At 39.1% G+C, this 13,187-nt stretch overlaps 1 protein-coding gene and 1 pseudogene across 1 annotated transcript in view; both read left to right on the forward strand.

The window, feature by feature from the left end:
* Positions 1-13,187, forward strand: part of LOC125245641 (zinc finger protein 271-like) — a 243,294-nt gene that overhangs the window by 80,645 nt on the left and 149,462 nt on the right. The gene's annotated exons all lie outside the window — the stretch shown is intronic.
* The window catches only part of LOC125280845, a 26,180-nt pseudogene continuing 16,513 nt past the window's right edge, over positions 3,521-13,187 (forward strand).

A 13,187-nucleotide genomic window follows, 5' to 3' on the forward strand; every position in this document is an offset into this window, starting at 1 on the left:
CTTTAACATCTAATGTTCATGTTGAGTGAAAAAAAAAATCCTTAATTTATTCCACTTCACAATTAATCAAGTACACATCAAATGACATTTAGTAACATTTAATGTCATATATATTGTGAAGTGTTTTTCTGAAGATTCTCTTACTGTTTTTTTTATATTGAGCTCCTTTCTATGCTGCTGTAAGAGCATAGCATCAACAGGATCTGTGATTTTAGTTTATATAGGCCCACCAGTAAATCTTCTTCTAGCACAGAAAGAGAAGAATATTTTGTTAGACTCTCAATGACTTGATATCACATGAAAATTTAAATAAAAACACATTTATTAAGCTATATAATCAAAAGAAAACCCAACCGATGACTGAACCAATCAAATCTTTTCAAATATGCTGTGAGAAACTCACAGATCTAAAGCACTATGATCATTCTGTAACCCAGATTTATTTCCTCTATGCAGTTACCCAGCAAACATCTCTTTCTGACTGGAAACACCACAGAGCTGTAAAAGACAAAATGACACCTTAACCACATAACGAGCTGAACTCACACTCACAGCATTTTTATTTATTTATTTTTTATTTTTATTTATTTTTTTATTTTTTGTATTGTATTATATGAACATTGTAGATGTTAATATTAAAGTAGGAGTAGAAATAGAAGTAAAAACACTTCTAGAAGTAGAAGAACAACTAAGCTGCTCCTTTTCATTACACAGATCATATGGCTTCTGTTTTGCCAGTTAACATTACTGGTAGTCTTTTCTATGTGTATCAGAGCTCCTCATTCATGATAGTGCAGAGTATATCATTTTTGAGGTTTGAGGTGAAGGTTTGTAAAAAAAAAAATTTTTAAACTTTGTTGCAAATGTTGTGCCACTAATGCAGCTTGTGCAGGTCTTCTTTGCCCATGCCTGATGCACACACGAGTGCGTCTCATGCCTGGACCGCACCCACACTGAGGCGGCACTTATAGACTCCAGCTGCCCACACTGTGAGAAGCTGAGTCTTGCAGCGCTGCATGACAGAATCGCACTTTTCAGTGCACCCACTCTCTCTACTTCTTCCCCTTTTGAGCCAAGGTGTAAGAAAAGCAGCAGCCAACCTGAGCTGCAAAGTAGCCAAGAGCTTACGTCGGCCCGAATATCAGCACCTTCATCTGCCGCGAGTGACTTGGTTTCAATTGGTTTGTCTAATAATGACTTGGATTCTAATGGACTGGTCAGCCCCAGAGCCAAGAGCCAACTCGCAGCCAACTTGCCAGCCAGGACGTCACCAGCAGGCCCCCCACCAGCATCCAGCTCCATTCTTCCAAGGCCTGGTGTGCCCCAAACTCCACACTCTCCACTGTAGACAGTACTGCAGAAAAAGACTATATATAGCTCTGCCCAGTGGAAGAGGCCGTGAACGGGCAGAGATGCACGGTGACGGCCTCTTCCTTGGCTGGAAGACGAAAGCTTTCCATCCATCTAAGCAGGACCACACCCACAATTGCTTCTAATGTATTTGCCGTGGGCGGCCAGGCCGCCTCTGCATTTCATACAATGCAGTGCTCCAAGTGTTTCAAGCCAAATTCCTCCACAACATACTGTAGACGAGTTCTGGACCTGACCCAGTGCCGCGGACTTGGCCCTGCACACCACAAAAGCCACAACACAAGCCTTTTGGTCGCTCTATGGCCAGTCTAGTGGTGCTATGACTTAATTTGACAGATCAAAGACGGTGACAGGTCGGCTCTTCTGGACTCCCCCATCTCCCGGACGGACCTGGACAGCTTTGCAGAGCATTATATTGCAGCACAGAAGTCACCACAGGATATGTGCCACCTCCTGGTGAAAAGATCCAGCACATCCACAGCCTCCACTCATTCCACCTGACTCAGCAGCCACCCAGGCCAGCCTCAGCGCCCATCCAGCCCCAGCCGAAAGCAGAGCCTGAAGTCGAGCCACTCATCTGCATGGCTAAATGCTACCCATTTCTGAAGCGTCAAGGGGCCTCGCCCCAAGCTAGAGCTGGACCCGTGCAGCCAAAGCACGGAGGACCCAGGTGAAAAAAAAGTACATTTATATAATGTACTTAAAGTGCTCTATTTTCGCGCACTAATTTTGTACTTGTACAGTTGCGATACACAGTGTGGACGTTAATAATTTTAGATCAGATTCCAATCGGATACACAAATAATAGGATTTGGACTGACAGTCTGAACAAGGCTTTACACCGGTTGCCACAAAGTGTCTGGAGAAGTTGGTCCTACAACACATAAATTCTGTGGTTCTAGACACCAGCTGAACATATCAGTAGACAACGTGGTGGCACTGGCACTTCACTACATCCTGCAGCATCTGGACACTCACAATACATATGCACTGCTATTGTTCCTGGATTACAGCTCCACCTTTAATACGATCAGGCCGATGAAGCTGACTGTTAAGCTGGCAGACCTGGGACTACCAACACCCACCTGTAACTGGATACTGGACTTCCTTACAGACACGCCACAGGTGGTGAGGATGGGAAAGAAGGTCTCCGTTGAGCTCACAGTGCACACAGGAGCCCTGCAGGGCTGCTGCCTCAGCCCCAAACTCTTCTCACTGAACACACATGACTGTGCCTCCACCCAGGACAATAATATCATCATTAAGTATGCAGATGATACAACCATTCTTGACCTCATTAGAGGGCGGGATGAGTCATCATAGAGGGATCTGGTTCACAAGATCACCATCTATGGAGAGAACAATGATCTTGTTCTTAACATAGACAAAACCAAGGAACTTATTATGGATTTCAGGACGAGAGTCCCCTTTCTGCAGCCTCTCACCTTCAAGGGGACTGTGGTGAAGCGGACTGTTATCTATAAGTTCTTAGGCTTTCACATTTCAGAGCTTTTTAGCTTGGCTAAAAACGCTGTAGCAATAGTGCAAAGAGCTCAGAAGAGGCTGCATTTCCTCAGACTGCTGAAAAATACCGGACTTCGACTTCAGCCCCTTCATTCATGTCTACAGAGGCCTTGTTGAGAGTATCCTCAGCAGTGGCTTTACAGTGTGGTTTGGCAACACCACCCTGGCTGAGAGGAAATCACTGCAACAGGTCATAAAAACTGCTGAGCGGGTCATAAGGCAGGGACACACCAAGCCGACGGTCGGCCGTCGGCAGTTTTTTTTCGTCGACCGACTAAGTTTTCTCAGTGTGTTCCGCACCATCTGCTGAAGTTGGTCCTCGTCTGCCTTTTTTCGGCCGATTCGAAATGTTGAATCGGCATTGGGGCTCGTCGGGCCATTGGATCATTCTGATTGGCTGTTCAGCTACTGCCGCCTGCTGTTTCAGAAAGGCATTTCATCTCACGCAGGTGCAGAACTGACGTGCTGCTTGGCCGTCAGCTGTTTAGCGTCAGTTTGGTGTGGCAGGGCAACTTTGGACACAGACGCTGCCGACGTGAGCAAACCCCGCAGTCTGCTTTCTTCGCCGCTAGTTCGTCTGCGTCGGCTTGGTGTGTTCTGGCCTATAGGCTCTGACCTCCCCTGCATGGACACTATATACACCCAGCGCTACAGGAGAAAAGCACAGAGCATCCTCAGGGACAAATACCACCCAGTTTATGCTCAGTTTAAGTGGGTGGACACAGGCTACAAACTGAGACACTGCAGGTCTGTGAGCATCAGCACTCACAATGCCCATCTATAAAACAGCTTCTTTCTAGCCACAGTTAAGTTAGTTGAACAGGACATGAAGGAGGGAAAGCAATACCCTATTCCACAATCCTCTCCCACTCTGGACGATTAATATTTCTCACTCCCCATTCCTATGGACAGTTCTCTTCTCAGCCCATTCACACTTTGGACAGTTAATAACCTCACTGATCACTTTCTCCCCCAACCCCCATATATAATGTCTTGTTCTGTGACAGATCATGCACAATCATGTACAACAGTGTATTAATCTATTATTATTATTATTAATATTATCATCTCATTTCTGCCGACCAATATGTGCAATAATGCTTATGTATAGTCTACAATGAGTAATATTATTTATTTAGTTTACTACTTTTTATAATGTGTATCTATTTTAATTAGAAAGTGCATATTGTCTCTTTTTGCACTTTTGAAAATGTTTGCTGCTTCTGTTTTTCTTTTAAATTATTTTTATTCTATCTGTAACTTTTACAAAAGCTGACTCTGAGAAACACATGAGAATTCCATTGTACCTGTACTGTAATATACCTGTGCAAACGGCAATTTGTTCTTAATGTGAAGTGGCCCTTAGGCTAGCTTGAATATTAATGCAGAGAAATGGGAAGTGGTGATGACATAAACTCGAAGCAAGCTCTTGTTTACCTGTTTACCTCTGGTGGCATTAGTGGAATTGTTTTGCTTGAGTCTTGGTATTTGTTGCAGTTTGCTCTATATATTTGAGTAAGTTAAACTGGATGATGCTGTGATGTTCTGGAAAACCAAATTGCATGGCACTTACCACTTACAGTTTGATCATGCTATAATTCGCTTAAAAATGGCACTAGGTTTGATATTTTGTTACATAATGAAAAGTGATTTTTAAATGTGGCTCAAGTGTCCAGATAATTTTTGGTTCACTGTGTCACAGATTCAAAAAAATGGTGTTTATCCAATAGAGGGCGCAACACAGCAGTGAGACAAAAGCACTATTCCACTGGTGAGCAATCCTATTCCTGAAGATCTACCTTTCTGCAAAAGTACAGCTCCAACCAAACACACCTGAACACACTTGTCTCAATGCCCACACTTGTGGTCTTTGCACTTGACGATTCCAACAGCTGAATTGCTTGTCATCGGATTCTGTTCCCCCCATGTTTCTTACACAAAGATGCTGGTTAAGTCACCCACATACAAGATAGAATCAGCATCTTTTACATGGAAATCCAGCTGTCGGAATTTGTTTCCCCATACCAATGATGAGAGATGTTGATATGGTGGCTTAACTGATGAAATTAAATGGAGAGCACATAAAGAATTCTGTGCAAGTTTTCTGCTTAGATGTTTCTCATCAGAATCTCAAACTGTGCTCAGATTATCAAGGTAAAGTCTGCTATCAAAAGACAGAGATCTCACTGTGAACTCATGAAAACATTTCTCATCAATTGATTTGATTATTTTTTTTTTTTCTCGAAAGGAATTTGAGGAGAAACATCTAAACACAAAGTGTATACTTGCATGCATAACTGAGATCTCCTGAGCTACAAAAGAGCAGTAACAGCTGAGCAATAACATTTTAATGTTTTATTTCTGATTTGGTGCTGATTTTCTCATTCTGCAGGGAACAAAAACACAAATGAGATCTCTTTAATATCTCAATAGCTTCTCATCAATCACAATGAGATTCATAAACATGTTTATTCTGAGAAAAAGACTCCGGTAATCTCACAGAGTTTCAGAAGACATCTCAACAATGTCTCAAACTGTGCTCATATTTCTCATTGTGATTTCAAGCATTTCTCAATAGGTTTTGTCAAAAGACCAAATGATTTGATCTGATATCCACATTTTTTAGCTCTCGAACTCTACATCGACAGTTGTGTCTATTTTATTTTTCATGAGGTATTTTAGACCTGAAACAGAGCTGATATTTAACAGAGAACTTCATTAAGTCCCCTGAGCAATAAAATAGCAACCTTTGAGCAATAAAATGCTCCATAGGGGTGCACAGGAAGAGAGATTGACGTAAAAGTGTCAATTACATGAAATTTTAGCTCTAAAAAGTGAATAATCTGTCTAATTAAATAGTAAACAGCAGATTTGGCATTAAATTTTGGCCACAGTCCTCACTAAATGAAGATATTTAGACTTTAAAATGACCCCCAGGAAAATACCAGCATTTTTATGAGATCTCATACTATGCAAAAGTGCAAGTATGCACAATCTGCTTGATTTGGAGACTCGCCCAAGTGTTCACTGTCCATTTCCACAGCAACAAAACCACCAAAAAAGACTGACTGGTTCCTTCATTCCTTACTGTAAACCTAAAGCTTATCTCTCTCTCTCACACACACACATCCTTTGAAGTCATGCACGCGTATCATTAAATACGGAAACTAATAAATATACAGGAGGATACTGTGAGTTCAATGGCCATTTCCACACATTTTACATATCTGATTGTAACATACATGAAATCATATGACATGCAGCCTTGTACAAACATGTTCTAGTAGAATTGGATCCATGTTGAGGGTCTGTAACGTCCTCTAAGTGTGTTGTGCACAGAATTGTGGGCTGTCTGGGAATGGAGCTATAATTTTCAGTGAAATGTGTAATTATGCTTCTGCAGAACTTGTCCAGACCGTTACCTGTTAAGAAGAGGAGGGAGATTAATATATGTGAGTGTTTTTTCATGCTGAAAGGAAGTGAGAGAGAAACAGAAATAGAAACTGGGAGAAACAACACGATAGTTTTCCATTCGAGACCGAATTCCGTGTCTCACGGGCCAGTTTTCATTAATCATTTTTCAGCGAATGTATTTTATTTCTACTTTGTTTAAACTTTTGCCCTTGTCTTATGACATTCAAGGAACGCTGGATGTCCTCTTTGTATTTGTGAAGAAAAGAAACAGACTGAATTGTTGGACCATGAAGTAGGCCTACTTTTCATAGTAACAATGTCCGTTCCAGCCCAGTTCCATTTTTTGCCGTAAATTGATTAGGGAAGGCATACAGCATAAGCTTTTTGAAGAATATGGAAAGCGGAATGGTGGAACCACTTGCAAGGCGATCATTTGTGTTTATAAAGCATATACAGTTGTATTTTTATTTTTTTAGAAAATGACCGATCATTTCTAGATAAGACCCTTATTCCTCGTCTGGTATCGTTTGAAGCCCTTTGAAGCTGCACTGAAACTGTAATTTTGACCTAATTTTGAGAATAATCCTGGAATGTTTTCATCAAAAACCTTAATTTCTTTTCGACTGAAGAAAGAAAGATATGGACATCTTGGATGACGTGAGTAAATTATCAGGAAAATTTTATTTGAAAGTGGACTAATCCTTTAACTTTTAAATTGGCCTCAATTTAAGCCCAAAATTCAGTCTTAAAGGGACTCCAAAATTACTATTCCGTCACAGTTTAGTCTACTTACCCTCATTTCGTTCAACGTTAACTTGAAGTTCCACGGAAGAAAAATAGTTGTGGTTTTGGACAGTGAGTAAATGAATCTGAACAAATCCTTTAAGAAATCAATTGTCATTTTTTTTTTATCTCATTATATTTAAATGATTTCACAAGATTGATTTTAATCATTATATTTGGAGGTCAATCCAAAATGGCAATCCAAAGCTGCAAGTCCATTGAATTTCCAGTAGATGGCAGAATACACCAACACTAACTCATATGTCAAAACTAACAATAAATGTTTATTTTACCACAAAATGATGATGACACTGTCATCATTTAGCCTTCTTACCCCCAGTTGTTACAGGCCCGTATGACTTTCTTTATTATGTGGAATACAAAAGGAGAAACCCTGTGGAATGTCGACGACAATGAATGGACTGAAGATGTCAAGTCCAAAAAGTAGTCCATATGACTATATTTCAAGTCCTCAGAAATCATACAAAGTTTTGTGTTAGGAACGGGTCGATATTTAGGCCCTAAGTCATTATGCTCTGATAATCTTCCCTTTAAATGGGCGGTTGACCGTTGAACTTGAAATCGGACAAGTGAGTTGAATTCGAGACCCGGATCATCAGTTATTAGGCAAAAAAATAATTCACCTTCAGAGCGAGTCATCGCAAAGATGAGACTCAGATTAATCTTAATTCACTTTTCTCGCGTAGCCCATACTCTAACATGACTTCGGACAAAATCGATTTTGTTCAAAAAGATCGATATTATTTCAAAAGATTTGGAGTCACGTGAACCACTTTTATGATACTATTATTATGATACTTTTATTGTGAATGTATGTCATGTTGGGGGCATTTTTCAGCCATTTACTGTTATTATATTTGGGGAAAAACAGTCTTGAACATCATGGTGAGATTAATTTAGTTTTATGTTATTTGAAATCAATTTACAAAATAATTTAAATAATTAATTAAAAAAAGAAAAAAAAAAGGATTAGGCCTACACCTACAAAGCTAGGGATCCTTCGAGAGCGAGCGCAGTTTTACGTTTTTCAACCTAGTAGGTAAAATCGCCCCGCTCCCTGCGGTGTCTTGTGCGTCTCTACGCTCTTTGTGTTGAATGTGATCAGACAGCGTAGCGAAACACACAGACCGTTGTCAGGTGCCTGGAACCACACCGACGCCGATCACAGCACCACCACCGGCTTTTCTACAGCCTTTAACATACATATCATCACGTTAAATCTTTAATCAGGTGAGTGTTTGTTTGGTTTGCCTTATAAATGCGTATGAAATGAAAGCGGGGCGCGTTTGGTGCGCTGCAGTCCACTGCGGAACACGCGCATATGTGTTAAACGTGTTTATTTGTGTTATTTATTCACTAAAATCTAGCGATCACAAATCAGTTAGGTGTTTTATCAGTGATTTGATTATAAATTTACAAATAACCCTTAAAGGAACATAATGTGTCTTATCTGTCGTAAAGTGATGGCAATACTAGCGTACTTTGATGTACCATGGTGTTGAAATTCCTGTACCATGCTATTGACATTGTACTCTAGGTACTTCCGAGAATACCATGGTAGTAAAATGGTAAGTGTTTAAAAAGACATAGCACCATAACACCAAACAATCCTGGTCGCATCATGGTAACGTACTTTTCTGTGTTTTATATCAGATGTGGTTCATTACATTAGAATACTCTGGTACATTGATACGCAGGTTGTACATTTTTGTAAATGTACACATACAACAAATTACTCCGCATTAGCATGTTTTTTATTTATTAACGTATGCTATTGTATTATTTGAAGTACATTGGAGTACCATGTAAATACTATGATATTAGAATGTAATATTAATTTAGTTTAAATGGTTAAAAAGTAAGTTCATGATCATTTTACCATGGTACAGCCTTTAAAATCGTATTATGGAGTAACCTGAGGCTAAGTGTCTTGCTGTACAGTGGTGATTGGATCCACCTTATGGGGTTCAAACCTTCAACCTTTGGATTGCCAGCCTAGACCTTTAAAAATTAAGCTGTATTAGGTTTGGTCTGCTGTTGATACTAGTTTTAATTGTAATTTTTGGGTCGTTTGGTGAAGTAGTTAGAAAGCTGAGGTGATGAACTGAAGGTTTTAGGGTTGAGTCCCAGAGGTATTCATAAAGCCTATAGACATCAGTTAGAGCGTATTGTAGTACAGAGTTTTTTGAGATGTCATTGTCAGTTATGAAGAATAACTGCCTGTTCTGCATCAAATATCACTGTCTTTCTCTGGATTTCACAGAACACACTGCAAAATGTAATAATGTGTAGTTGAAGTGTTTGTTTTGTAACACTAATATTTATGTGTTTAGTCTTCTGTCCCACCACACGGAAAGACAGTAATCTGGTGTATTTCTAACAATGTCAGCCTATGTTAAGTCACTTCAAAGTCACCATTGTGCACTTACCCCATCAGTTTCCAGTTTAAGTGCATACTTGTCAATACTTTTTATGGTTGTTGTTGTTGTGAGACAAAATAAATTATTTTCAAATTCAGTTAATGACTATTAATTATACTCCGAGCACCACGTCTAAATGAGTTGACCTCACAGGATAGAGAAACACTGAGATAACTTGCACAATATCCATGTTGTATCAGTCCCAGAAATCTTCTTAAAAAGTGATTTATTGCTGTAAATATCTTTATAACTTCCTGTTCTTGAACTGAGCATGATCTCACATGTGATGGTCTGTAAATAGACCGTCAGAACAGTATCTAATCGGTGGTATCAATAAATAGCCGTTGACCTTGACCATTCACTTCAAGTCGATATTGCCTCCTTCTCGACTGCACCGCCTACCTTTCCACCCTGTTTGCTGTATTTCACAATGCGTTCTTTATGTTCAGACTGCTGAAATCTGTATAAGAGAACCTTTATGCAAGCTAATTTGTGGAACGGATGTGTGGGTTGCTTTAGGTAGCTGGAAAGTGGGTGTGAACTATATATAAATAGCGACTGATTTTCAGGTATGAGAAGATTGACTGTTTTACCAGTTTAGGAGGTTTAATGTGTGTTTTTTTTATTAATGTAAATGACATGTCATCCTATCAGAATGAGCCAGATTAACTAACTATTATGTTAACTTGTTTTCCCGGATTTCACTGCAGGCATTTACAAGAGACGGTCAGTTGGCCTTTATTTTAATGTCAAGATTAAGTTTAGTTGACGTTTATTGGCATTGTCTTGAAAACCTGATCATCAGCAATAAGTTTACACTGAAAACACCACATTTCTTCAGAACCTGTTTTCCCCTGGTAGAGTTACAACTACCTGCCCCAGAATGGATTTCTGTGGCAGTTACGTTGATAAGCTGGTAGATGTTTCTTAAAAAAAATCACTGGAAAGCTGGTAGCTCTATAAAAAAAAAAAAAAAAAAACTTGTAATTTTGAATTATGTAATGGCTTCTGAACCTATGTTTCTGACACTAACCGTATGTTTTTTTTTTTTTTTAAATGTGGAAGCAAACAAAACACATTTCATATTCAGAAAAAAATTGCTCTGACAGGGATAATTTCGCCTGCACCGCAAAAAGTTGTGGGCAAAAAAGGCCTTCTTGAGTTCCAAGAAGGCCTTTTTTGCCCAGAGTAAAGGGCTCGCTCACTGGGATCAACTTTTGCGGTGTTTGGCTGTCAAATATCAGTTGCAAAATCCTTTAAAAACTTCCTGATTGCATAAAGGCTGTGTTCTGTATTTTGATGTTTTTTTAGGATGTTATCCGTGCCCTGGGGCCATATTACAAAAACTTCTCAATTCTAAAATCCTATATTATATGTTTAGTAACTAATGGCGATTTCAGTTAGTAAACTTGTCAGGTCTTAACTTAAAAGCCATGTATTTTCTAGAGTTGGGACATTTTTATTCTGAATAGTAATAATTTGATTGGATTGGACAACAAGCTGTGTAGTTCAGGATGATGTCATCAATAGTTTTGTTTCATTTTAAGAGAAAGACTGCAAATTTTAAAAGTGCATTGTATATTTTTACTTAAAGGATTAGACCACTTTCAAATAAAATGTTCCTGGTAATTTACTCACCCCCACGTCATCTAAGATGTTCATGTCTTTCTTTCTTCAGTCGAAAAGAAATTAAGGTTTTTGATGAAAACATTCCAGGATTATTCTCCTTATAGTGGACTTCAATGGCCTCCAGACAGGTTAAAGGTCAAAATTACAGTTTCAGTGCAGCTTCAAAGGGCTTTACACTATACCAGACAAGGAATAAGGGTCTTATCTAGCGAAACGATTGGCTATTTTTGAAAAAATACAACTGTATATGCTTTATAAACACAAATGATCGCATTGCACATGCTTCCGCTTTCCGTATTCTTCAAAAAGCTACGCTGTATGTCCTATGCCTTCCCTATTCTACTTACAGGAAAAAACGAAACTGGCGCCGCGTTCGTTAGGACATCCAGCGTAAGCTTTTTGAAGAATACGGAAATTGGAAGCACGTGCAATGCGATCATTTGTGTTTATAAAGCATATAAAGTTTTTTTTAGAAAATGACCGATGGTTTCTGTAGATAAGACCCTTATTCCTCATCTGGTATTTTTTAAAGCCCTTTGAAGCTGCCCTGAAACTGTCATTTTGACCTTCAACCATTTGGGCTCCATTGAAGTCCACTATAAGGAGAATAATCCTGGAATGTTTTCATCAAAAACCTTCATTTATTTTCGACTGAAGAAAGTAAGACATTGGATGACATGGGGTAAGTAAATTATCAGGAAAAATTTATTTGAAAGTGAACTAATCCTTTAACTGTTCTAGAATGTTATTAGCATGTTTTAGAATGTTCTAAAGGCATTTCCCTGTCATGTTCCAGTGTGGATAGACATGTTCTATGCATTGGAAATTACTTATTATTAACAGCATGGTTGTATACATAACTCTTTTAATGAGATGTGTTTATTAGCAATTCTCTAAAGCAAAACTAAATTCTTCTGACAGATTTTTGCTTGCGTAATTTGCAAGTTTTTGCGAGATATAGTTAATTTCTTTGAGAATGTTTCTGGCATCAGTGACTGTATCAAGGAAAAACAAAAAACAAACAAACTTTACTTACATGAAAAGCCTGAAATAAGACCAACAGGAAGAACAGTGAACAGTAAATGCTAAGATATGAAAACAAAACATTTGCAAGAAAAAAAAATGAAAATTGAATCCTTGACGTTTGGCAGCATCATTGACCACGTACACACTGTAAGTTTCAGGAGTGACAACCGCATTTAAATGCGGGAGTGAATCCCCTAAATTATCGTTACATGTGTGTACGGAACACGACTCACTCTCGAAACTGCGATGATTGACAGCTTGGAAACCATAGCGACGTTCTGGCGTCTCTCATGTTTGGTATCCGTTATCGTGACCAAAGTAATGTTAAAGTGACAAAACACTCGTTATTTTCAGCAATTTAAACACACTAACACTGTCGACGGAGGCGTCGTGTTTTATGCTTGGACAGCCTGTTTCACACAGCGCGCGCTCTTTCTGTGTTGCCATGGTCACTCACTATAAACGTTTTTGGGCTTGTTGTTTAAGCTCGTCTCATAAGGCAAACGGGTTTATGGAGTTATTAAAGTGAGCAAACATGAATCGCGATTTTCAGCATAAAGCATTTGGATAGGCTTGTGCTTTCCCTGTGATTCGCCGCGCATACACGAGAGACACACGTTACCGGTGCACGTAAACGTCATTAACAACTAGTTGTTCAGTTCGGTTCCGTACACACTGCATAGAATTTCTGTAAATGCGGTTGTCACTACCTGTATTTTTCGGGAGTTAATACGGTTGTAGAATGCGGTTGTCCCTCTCGTATTTTACTGAACTGTGTGTGTACAGAACGCCATTAAGCACTAAAAGGTGAACTGACAGCCGATTTTAGCTGTAGTGTGTACGTGCCCATTATGTACTTTAAATGCTCTGCTTCTGAACTATAGGGTTATATTACAATTCTAAATCAACAAATCCTGAAATGTTAACAGCACTCAGTTTTATTAACTCGCCTCCATGTGATGTTTAAGCACAAATACAGTGATGTGGCCCGACTCTGTT

Source organism: Megalobrama amblycephala, linkage group LG1 (genome assembly GCF_018812025.1).
Source record: "Megalobrama amblycephala isolate DHTTF-2021 linkage group LG1, ASM1881202v1, whole genome shotgun sequence".
Classification (NCBI taxonomy): domain Eukaryota; kingdom Metazoa; phylum Chordata; class Actinopteri; order Cypriniformes; family Xenocyprididae; genus Megalobrama; species Megalobrama amblycephala.